The following is an 11,539-nucleotide window of genomic DNA, read 5'->3' as shown; positions in this document are numbered from 1 at the left end:
AGCTGAAGTTTAGCATTTTTAAATTGACACATTTTGTAGGATTCATCCACCTCATAGGACCTTAAGATATTTTGTGAAGTTTAATTAATTTTTTATCAGGAAAAACTTAAGTGTTAGCATCAAAAATATCACTTACGGCCTTTATGTTTTTGTGAAAGTGGATTTTTACCAGCCGAACTGACAGTAGTTCTTTACGGTGTTTCCTAATTTGACAGGAATTACCTGAGTCCGTCTCATGTACTGACTCATTGTCTTCCACAGATTTTCACCCGAGACGGATTCACCTGACTCAGCTGATAACGACAATAAAGGTAAGCCCTGATATGTAAGATGATATAAAAGTGTAAATACCTTAAATAACCATAAATTTCGTTCCATGACTAACTTGCCCATTTTTCCTGATTCCAAGAGTTCTGTTGATTTTAGAAAGGTGTTTTGAGGTTAGCTTGGAACATGGTATGATATTCTAGTGGAAAATTGTAAATTTCAGCACCAAAAATTGTATTTTGTGACATTTATTTGCCTTTGAAAATGCACTTATTATGCAGTTATTTAGGGGAAGTAAACAAATACGGACAAAAATTTACTATTATACCCTCGCCAATTGTACAAATGTTTGCTGATGTGAAACTTGATTGTTGAAACAGAACATAATCCATACTCACTCTCTAGAAACTCCCTGCCCAAGATAAGGACTGAACGTGAATCTCATATGCCCTTAATTCACTCACCTAACATGTTATTATTTCCTAATAAGTAAAACAACAACACTGCGTTTGTTTTGTGCTTAATTCTGCTGTAAACCATGGTGCTTAGGGTGTGCACATTGCTACTTTTTAAGCATATGCATGAAAAGTTGGAATCATACCTTAGCTGAGGCAAATTGGCAAGAGGCTGTATTTCACAGGCTAGGTGTGACAATTTGTCAGCTATCACACTGTCATGGCTACGCTGGTTTTGCTCTCGGTGCAGTGCGTCTTTAATTATTTGAGATAATGATGTGAGATGTATGCACAGTAGGTATGCCAACCATCGCACAGCCATCATTGCTCTTTTATTAATATCAGTATGCTCAGTATATCTGTAATATTACACTACTCCTATGTCCTTCGAATAAATCCAGAAATATATTTTTACTTATATTCTGTATATCTGATCGTTTGTTTTAAACATTTATTTCCACTTTTAACACATGCCGTACTAGGTGTGCCATAAAGAAGGTAGTCGGGACAGTTTTATAGCGTGTTTATTAGCTGTGCAAGTATAAAAGAAAGAATTCAGAGAGTAGATCAAAGGTAAGGTATTTATCAATGTACCTATCATATATCAGTGTGTTTGCCATAAATAACCTGAGGTGTTTTCAAATGTCTAGATTTAGGGGAAAACCATTATGCTTATGCCGTCAATAAACACATCAGTATTTCTGGCAATATGTTTGGTGGAGAGAGTTCAGTGATTCTCATTCAGCACAAACAATCTGAGGATATATTGCTGTGACCTGGTAAATATTTTCTGAGCAGAGCTAAATATTTATACCCTTCAATAATGAAGTACATTTTTGGTGGAACTTTTCTGCCCCTGTTATCAAGTTTGTCTGATAGCGAACGTTTTTGCAATCAGATAATTTATTGCACTTCGTGTACAATGGATGTGTGTATCAGCTATACCAGATAATTTTGAGATAAGGTTGAGAGAATTTTCTGCTAAGTACATGTAAATACTTTATGTTTTATATTAAAAAAAAAAATTCTAATATTTGAATGCATTTAATTCTGTTCCAAAAGAGTAAGAAATAGTATTTTTAGGTACAATTTCCACTGGTATGTCTGATGGCAGCAATGACTTAATTTTAGTTTGTCTTTCCTTTAATATCAGTATGTGTACTTTTCCATTCGTTTGTGACCATCCTTCTTCCAAATTTATCCCAATTTTAATGACCAGGAGGACACCATTATTAAAGAACATGAAAAAAATTGCATGTGAACCAATTTAAGGAGGACATGGCTTTCTGTTTCGTTTATTTCTGTGTAAAAGCAAATGGAAGTTTGAACACATTAACTAAACACAGTTTCTGATTATTTGAACTCAGCAATGTTTCTGTGCACATGAACTAAGCAATATTTGTAAACACATGAACCAAACAAAGTTTGTGAACACATGAACCAAACACTGTTTCTGAACACATGAACCAAACAAAGTTTGTGAACACATGAACCAAATAAAGTTTGTGAACACATGAACCAAACACAGTTTTTGAGAACATGAACCAATCAAAGTTTGTGAACACATGAACCAAACAGATTCTGAGCACATCAACCCATCAAAGTTTGTGAACACATGGACCAAATAAAGTTTCTAAACACATGAACCAAACAAAGTTGCTGAACACATGAACCAAACACAGTTTTTGAGCACATGAACTCAGCACAGTCTCTGAGCAAATGAACTCATCACATGCAGTTTCTAGCATGAACAAGTGTCTGTGTACATCCACTTAACACAGACACAAGTCCAGAAATGGTGAAGGGTTTATAATTTCCATTTTGTCCTCTTCACACAAATAACAGATTAACACCTGCGGATGACAGTTAGACAGCTTATGGATTTGTTACTATAATAATTCATAATTCTGCCTGCTTTTGACGTTAAATGCTATCTCACGAAGTGGATGGATCATTCCAGGACATGCCACAGCGCAATTTACACGCACCAGTGGTGGATTGTTAAGAAAATATCTTCATGCGATGATAACTGTTTTGCCACAACAGCTGGTCCGCAGCAAATTATTGACTGCTTACTGATTGGTCGAGAAGTATAAGAACTGTTCATCAGTATGTATTTTTGTATTTCCCCCAAGGCTCTGAAAATGTCTGGCTATTTTTGGAAAGCTTAAACGATTTGTCTTCATATGTTATAATCTAAAGATGATAAAAGCTTTATGATGAAGATTTTAGCAGGAATCTGAAAAAATAAAGATACATGGAACCTCTACTTCCACTCCAAAATCTGATGTTGCTGAAGTTTTGCCTCTCTAGAATTTTAGTTTGGCTCTTTTTTTGCTTCTTAAATTCTCACATTAAATTATGCAGTAGTAAAGGCAAATTTTCTGCCAATTGGAAGGATGTTACATAATATATCCAGAAGTAATTTTTTTTTCAACAAAAATTGTGGAAAAGAAATACATTTTTAGGTGTTTTTTTTTTTCCAACCCCGTAGAGAATATTGGCCAGTGGGTAATTTGATTGTGTCTGTCCAGCCATCTGTCTGTCCATTCGTGTTAACACAATATCTCCTGAACAGAATACTTCAAGTTTGCACCACCTTTACATTGAGTCACGATTAAGAACCCTCTAAGTTTTCAGCGACCTTGACCGTTGATCATTTGAATGTTCCATGACCAGTCGTTTATGTCTTGGATACATGTATCTTTCAGCTTTTCCGTCTGATCATTTCCCGTGAAACAGTTAGACTCAAGTTCACCAAACTTGTACTAAACTCACACTTTGTCATGGGGAAGGACCCTAATGATTTTCAGCGAACTAGTTGAGCATTTTTTTTTTTTGCCCTTCCATCTGCTCATTTCCGTGAAAACATTTTCACATTTAAAGGCTGCACGGTTTAGATGACATCTTGAATAGTTATTTATGTATTCTTTTTATTTTTATACCTTTTTAAATGAAATTAAAATGTGCATAAATGGTACTGAAAGTTGCTCTTGTATTTGTGAAAAGATTGAGGATATGTAGTACATGTAGACAGACTTCATGATAGCATATACATATAGTATAACTCTTTAACCTTTTGGTGGTATATTTCTGGATGGCTATAAATCTGAGGAGGATCCTCGTGTCTGGGCTGATTAAACATAGAATCCTAATTCCTGGCCAAATCCTCTGTCTGTAAAAGAATCCCGTATTCCGACTCTGGAATATTATCTGGATTATGGTAACGCCCAAGTTTTACTTGGCACCAAACGCACCGTAATGGACAAGTGGTTAGAACATCAGCTTTCTAATCAGGAGATCCAGGTTCAATCCTATGTCGGGTCAGGCTTTAATAGACTACAATTGAGCAATTCAGTGCAAGTTTAAGTTCTGATTGACCAAGTATTTGTACATGAGATAGGGTATCAAGTTTGGCATCTTTAAAAAGTGTTTTCCATTTCGCTTTCCTCTGAGAAAAGATTTACAGTATATATAAAATATCGAATATAAAATGCAGGAAAGGTCTATTCCCTTGATGATTACCCAAATTAAGCCAACACAGACCAGGTTAAGAAGAGTCATAAATTTTGCAAATGTTTTCAACGTTTTTTTGTGGTATAAATGTACCTCGCATATTTGATGTCATGTTAATGGTCCATATATTTAACTAACATTAGAATTTTAGATTGTAACAGAAGCTGTGGGATTCAGTCAGAAATGTGTCTAAAATTAGAAGTCAAATTACCACCTGATTTCAACTTCATTGTAATGTGATACGGTATAAAGCTGTGTTTATTACATCCAATATTTGCTATATACTTGAGGACCTTTTGAAGTTTTTCTATGCTTTTTAGGGGTTGCGTGTTGTAAAATGATCTCCATTGTAACTTTGTTTTTTGCCCAATGTTGTGCTTTTATCTTTTGCTTTTGGGACTAAAACCAGACTCTTTGATGTGAGTTTCATGTTACGTCCTGTTGAAGGTTTTTTTTTTTTTTATTTTGACTAATGCCAAAAAAATGTGGTACATGTATCATCTTTCTACCCAGCATGCATCGTGTGAAATCATCAAACTGACGTGGCTGTCTTTGTCACCATTGCCGATAACCCTGAGTCGCCTCCATCGGAGGAATCTTGCTTTGTACGGAGCAGAATGAGCCGAGCTGGACATTCTCTCTGTTTCACTCTCACTTCTCTGCCGAAATGGGGCGCGTCGACTGAGTTTGATTTCCAATACAGAAACCAAGACAATTTTTCCCTTCTGTGGCTGCCTTTTGTCTCCAGGGGAAATATTTTCATACCTCGAGGTTTTGAGGCCGGGTGGGGAATGAGTAACTGTTTAATAAGCCGCAGTCCTGTTTGGGGGATTCAGGGAATGAAAACACAAAAGAAATGCAATGAAGATTCCAAATGCAAGGAGATGCTCTGCAATTCTGCCTTGGGTTAAATTCATCCAAAGCAGCGACAATGGAGAAACAGTGATTTAGATGCTGGATGAATTCCTTTGCAAACATATGCAGTAGCTTCATGGTACATATGTGTCACATACGTTATAAGTGCTATCAAATTTCACAAATTTCATGTTCTGGAATTCGAGCTTTTATTGAAATTTTTCCTGACTTAAAGAAATATCTCAATGCTATGGAGCATTGTGTGTGCCATATACCTATATCTTAATTCTTCAACCTTTTCGCATATGAAAGAGCAGCCTACAACAAATTTTTTTATGCAAATTTTTAGACAAAACTACTTTGTTTAAATTGGCCACTTTCACGGCTTCACAAAAAGTACAATTTTATCAGTTAACACAAAATAATGCTTTCAGAATATGCTTGAATTAACACCTTGGAAACATGCGAAAAAGTTGAAGAATTACAGGAAGTGCTGTTAAATTTCACAGCATTGTTTTACACTAATTTATTGAAATTTTTCATGACTTATAGCAAAATTTCAGAGCTATAGATGAAACCACTTTACCAATCTCAGATTAATTTTGCAGATGTTTTTTGCACACTTCCAGTTTGATTCATCATTCCTGTATTTGTTTGATTGACGCCTTCTTTTATTTTCAAGTCGCCTCGTTTAAACATTTATGGAGCTACATTTCAAATAGGTAATTTACAGATGTACATATTTCAAAGATAGAACGGCTTCTGATTTTTGGCTGTTCATGAATCATTGTAGCTGAAATTTCCGCATTTTAGCATTTCGGCCTCAACCTGTGACAAGGGTAATCCCACCAGCTTGTCAACCACTTGACGGCCAACTTAATGCACATAGCACAGTTGAACTGAGAATATTGACTGAGTGAATGTGGCGCATAATCAAAAAAAAAAAAAGGAAGTCGGCAGCAACAGAGTGTAATTTGGCAGTTTTATTGGCTAGCCATCTAAATGGCAGTAGGGGAACCTTCATCTGTTCAAGGGAATCAGTAACGTATTACTAAAGCCTCCAAAGTTATCTCATTTATGGTGATTGGTCACATCAATACCATTCGTAGCCCCAGTAAAATACAGTCACAATGTGTTATTGACCAATACGACGAGACTTCATTTTGACCTCGGCCCTGTGCTTAGGGGTGACTATCTTTTCCTCTTTATTAAGCCATTGGTCACGGGCAGACCAAATTGTGTTGAACTTTGAGACGGATTGACTCGTCACCGTGATGAAATTTCAGGGTGAGCTCATGTCGATCGGTGATTTGGACCAGTGTCAAGGTCGCATAAATTACAACAGGAAAGCAATTTGTTGGGACAGCCGAACAGCTTCAGATTTCCAAACCTGTATCACATGTAGCTATAGTTGACAGGAGTCGGCATCACACCATGTTGGACTGTTCAAGACTCAAAGGAAATGACAGCTCAGAATTGAATTAAGTGTGCTGAAAACAGTGTCTGAGAGTATTGTTAATCTTTATACTTTAAGACTTTTGAAAATGGAGATGAATTCATTCAAATTTTTCGGTTCTAAGGTGGGCTTTATGGACCAAGTTGCCATTGGCAACTATTGTATTCTCATTTTGTAATTTCCTTATTAAATATTCACACACAATGTACATATACAGCTGCCTACTTACACAACAGTGGTGGATAATTCTGGAGTGTGAGATGATAGCTGCAACTTGAACACTTTTCCTTGTGGAGTTGTAACTATCTGTAAATATCAGACTTGTAACTATCTTAGAGTGTTGAAGATCAGGCTATACCTAAGAGTTTTGGAAAAAAAATCCATATTGGCTAATGAAATTACATCTGTAGGCTTTACCATTAGTATCTCAAATTATTGGGTACATGGGAAGGTTTGTCAGCAACCTGCCAATGGTCGTGGGTTTTCCCTCGGGCTTTGCCTGCTTTCCTCCCACCATAATGCTGGCCTTCGTTTTGTGATTGGAAATTATGTGGGCTGTTTATAAGATAATAGCAAAAACTTAATTGGATTTGTGCTGATCAATTTTTGCCAAATATCTCCAGAATAACCTTTTTAGCTATAGTTTACGATTACTTAAATATGTATGTTCAAAAAATGTGTTTTTTGTATATTGATATAAAATGAATGTACTGTTCAAGCAGGATATCACAAACAACTAAAGTGTCCTGGTGAAAACATTTGTGGGAATAAACATCGCTAAGGTGATGTACTTGTGACCTTTAACAAATGAATAATAAACCATTAGGGAAGCTGTCATTTTAGGCTGGTTTCTTGGAAAGAAAAAAATTAGTGAAAGCTGGAAGAGAAAACAAAATGATCGCCGGGAATATTAAAAATGAAACAGGGAAAAACAACTCTTTTTATGGTGGTAAAATTACAGTTGACATAGTGGTGTCGTGCGTATTTAGGCTTTCATATTCAGTCATTGATCATGAGTAACAGTGAACTGGGAAATAAACATGGAATAATAGAGCGAAAAGTAGAGGAAAAATACTCCTCTTCTTTGACAGTAATTAAATATAAGGTCTGTTGCAAAGCTGATTCCTGAGGCAAGTCCAGTACGATCAATGTGAATATTGCGTTAAGAAATTTGATACGATGTCTGTGGTCTTGAGGCAACCATGTTCAATTGTGTTAGGGCAAAAAAATAATACTTCACAAGTCTTCGAATTATAGATGTTTTCTCCGCTATATAACAGTCGCCATGGCAACTTGGTGGATGTCTCGGTGACGTAAGTGGAATTTATGCTGTGTTTTTGTGAATTTATAACAGACATAAGCCTGGCATTTGTGTCATAAAATTGTGTAGAGGAGTTAGATGGGTAACATGTGGTAGTGGAGGATAGGCTAGATAATATGAAGATACAAAGCTTCAGCAAGTGAACTGCACTAGTGTACATATGTAGCAAATAAATATGGGCATGTTATCCCTTTTGCCTTTTTTTGTAATAAACTCCTGATTTTTTAGGAACATCGAAGTGACTGGCTGCATCATGAGAGGCAAGTGGTCTGCACTCAACCTCGCCACCCCTTGGTGTAAACTCAAATTTACACGAGTGATACCCCCCATAAACTCGGTTGTGTATGTGCCTTAACGTATGATTTACTCGCCTGGCTTACTCACCAATTTTGCCGTAAATGGAAAAATGGCAAGGGAAAAACTTCTTGCCGGCTGTTTTCTGACCATCAGGCCTGCAAATATGCATGCCTGCAAAATGAAGCGTTTTTTTTTGTGTTTTTGTTTGTTTGTTTGTGTGGCGGTGTAATGTTCAACTTTCAACAATAATCCCCCCCCCCCCCCCCTCATCCCCCTGGAGATCAGGACAAGTCCTTCTTTTAGGAGGCTTGCACATGGAAAGGTTTGTCAGCAACCTGCGGATGGTTGTGAGTTTCTCCTGGGCTCTGCCCAGTTTCCACCCACCGTAATGCTGGCTGCCGTCGTGTAAGTGAAATATTCTTGGGTATGGCATAAAACACCAATCAAATAAAAAAATAAGTTCTTAATTCTGTTGCCAATATGTTTATTCTTCCTGTTTTATTAAACTTCCATGCTCAACACACCAGGCATAACACTCCTGTAACTTAAACTTCAAATACTAACCCCAGGATTCCGCTCTAACACTGAGCTGCAAGATAGAAAATACCCTGATTGCCATCTTGGAAGTTTCAGTCGTGACTAGAGGGTAGATTGAGCTCCAATCTGATGTTCACCATACTGAGACCAGTTTCAACAAGACAGTTAAAATTTTTTATTGGAACGGTCTGTTTTATAGCCTTTGGAGTTTAACATTGAAACATCAAAATTGAAACTGTTAAATAAATGTTAAAATAAATTTCAGCATTTTTCAAGTGATTGATTCATCTAGCACAAACTTTTTTTCAGTTTTATTCATTTCTTATCAACAGAAATTTATGTGTTGACATCAAAAGTATCCTTTGATTTTCTTCTGAAAACGCATTTTTACATTTTAAACTTTAGATTTCACAATGCAGCCATTGCGGTTGGTGGTTTACAGTGGGCATTTCAGTTTTATCTACCTATAACACTAACTGTCATGGTGGAGGTAAAAACATGATCAGTGTGACATTTAAGTAACGATTAATTAAATAAATGAATCAAATCTCAATACAATGCAGCCTTATAATAACTAGAATAAACTGTAAATATGATTTTAATCTGGACTAATGTTAAGACCGAGCTCAACAATCAATACATGTACATATGTTAAAACCTCAACCTTTTTGCATATGAAAGAGCAACTTTCAGTGCAATTTATGCACATTTTTATTTTGATTTAGGAGACAATACTACATAAGTTAGATTGGCCAGTTTCAGGGCTTCACAGAAGTATAATTTTACCAGTCTACACAGAATAATGCCTTCAGAATATGCTTGCATAAACACTTTGCAAACATGCGAAAACGATGAAGAATTAGGCCCAGATTTTGTTTCAGGTTTTGAAAAACTGGTGTTTTGGAAAAGTTTCTAGGTGATAGATATGGTTTATATAAGTATAGTTTAATACAGGAAACATTTATGTGTTCAACATAAATGTGTAGCCTAAGGTATTATGCTATGTTTTTTTGTGGAATTTCCAGGTACAGCCTTTTGGGAAGTTTCTTTGTTTCTTGGAGGCTGTACATGTGATATTTCCAGTGTTTATGTCCACAGTAATTTGGGTACCAGTATATGACCATATGCTATGATGCTCATTTTCCCTGTGGAATACCCTGTACTTCCACAATGGCTCAACAAAACTTGGTTTCATGATGTATTCTGCGTGCAAAACAGAGGTATAAAAACATTTTACTGAAGATGCTTTGGCGTATAGCATAGCTTGTTAGAGCTTTTAACTTTCCCGACGTTCCATTTACTCCATTCGGTTTTTGGACCACTATATTTTACCTCCACTCTGTGGAGATTACCAGCTGAGGCATTTTGCCCGCCTTGCCGAGCAGCAGATTTCATCCTGTCTAATCTGTTTTTTGTCATCGCCTCGAACCCAAAATTGGAACAAATTAGATGGGATTTAACAGAAGGTGTTGTTGGTTGCCAATTAAAACAGCCTGCTGACGTAACTTGTGATGGATGGCAGGCACAAATTTTCACCCATGTATTCGACAGAAATTGGCATTTTTTTTTTTCTTTTTGGGCTTCCTGCTGTGTTGCTGTTCAATGTAAGTGCGTTGTACTGGAGGCACTGGTGTTGACATGAAACTGGGCATGGTTTACAGATTGAACCATTCAAGGTATAAATTAAGATCGCAATCTGCTATAATCAAAATAATTATATTAGCCGAGAATAAACATTTGTGTGCTCCTGCTAAGCCTAAGGCTGCGAGATGTAAACAAACTAAGCCTCTAAACAGCAGCCAATTTGGAAGGGAGAAGCAGAGATTTCGGACAAGGATCCCCTGATTTATTATTGACTAGAGATAACGGTACAGTTTATAGTTTTATTTCCCAGATTTTTTTCAGTGATATATTGTGGTTTAGACTTCAACAATTTCTCAAGTCACACCAGTTCCTTATGTTAGAGTTAGAATCCTTTCGGTTTACAGTTGGTTTTACATGTACAAGGCCAAGTGTAGAAAAACAAAGTGTCCAAACTTTAATGGTGACATTGTGACTGCGCTTTAACAAATTTAAAAAATTCAACTCAAAATGATGGGTTCTAAGAGCTTTTAATCCTGTGAATGAAAGAAAATTACACGAAAACTTAACTTTTTATTGGTAAAATTTCATATTTTTGTTTCGTAGACTTGTTGGCTATAGTACAGCTTGCTTAGTTTGGGCGCCCAACAGTTTAGGAGCCCAAAAGTTTTGTAGAACCAAAATGGCCTTGGTGTACATGCATATCTGTGTGTTTGAGAATGATCAATGCAATTTTTTTACCTAGCGACCGTAAAAGTGAAATATTTTTGAGTATGCCATAATTAAAACACCAATCAAATAAATAAAATGTATATTTTCAGATTGTGAGGGACATAAAGAGCTGTACATCAAGGGGTGTACTGAAGTACTCTAGCTGAATGTGTACATGTAAGTACTTTTCCCTGAATGACATGATTGTTTTTCTTTGTATTTGTGGATTTTATCCAACAAGTTCAATTTTTCACATATCCTAGCTATCTTTTAATATTGGTGTCTATATTTTTAGCATGGATGTCCTATATTTTTAACATTGCGTCCCATGTTTTTACACAAGTCATTGAGTTAATAAGGTGCCTGGGTGTAAGACCACACGAAATCCCATATACGGGATAAACAGTTAGTATAAAACCCTACGTGTAGCTGAGATAAATTGACAAGAGACTGTTTTTCACCAGTTAGATGTAACAATTTACCAGCTATCACACTGTTGTCGCTGCTCTGGATATACTCTCTAACGTCTTTTTTAGTTCAGCT

At 36.3% G+C, this 11,539-nt stretch overlaps 1 long non-coding RNA gene across 1 annotated transcript in view; it reads left to right on the top strand.

Annotated features, from left to right (window-relative positions):
* Nucleotides 1-257: 257 nt before the first annotated feature.
* LOC135480128 (uncharacterized) overlaps nucleotides 258-11,539 on the top strand; it is a 58,162-nt gene continuing 46,880 nt past the window's right edge. Inside the window, exons 1-2 of the long non-coding RNA XR_010445902.1 lie at nucleotides 258-311; nucleotides 11,107-11,173. This is a non-coding gene — a long non-coding RNA (uncharacterized LOC135480128). The remainder of the gene's footprint in view (nucleotides 312-11,106; nucleotides 11,174-11,539) is intronic.

This window comes from Liolophura sinensis, chromosome 13, assembly GCF_032854445.1.
Source record: "Liolophura sinensis isolate JHLJ2023 chromosome 13, CUHK_Ljap_v2, whole genome shotgun sequence".
NCBI classification, from domain to species: Eukaryota; Metazoa; Mollusca; class Polyplacophora; order Chitonida; family Chitonidae; genus Liolophura; species Liolophura sinensis.
Note: the sequence above shows the minus strand (reverse complement) of the source record. Positions and strands in the feature narration are given on the sequence as shown.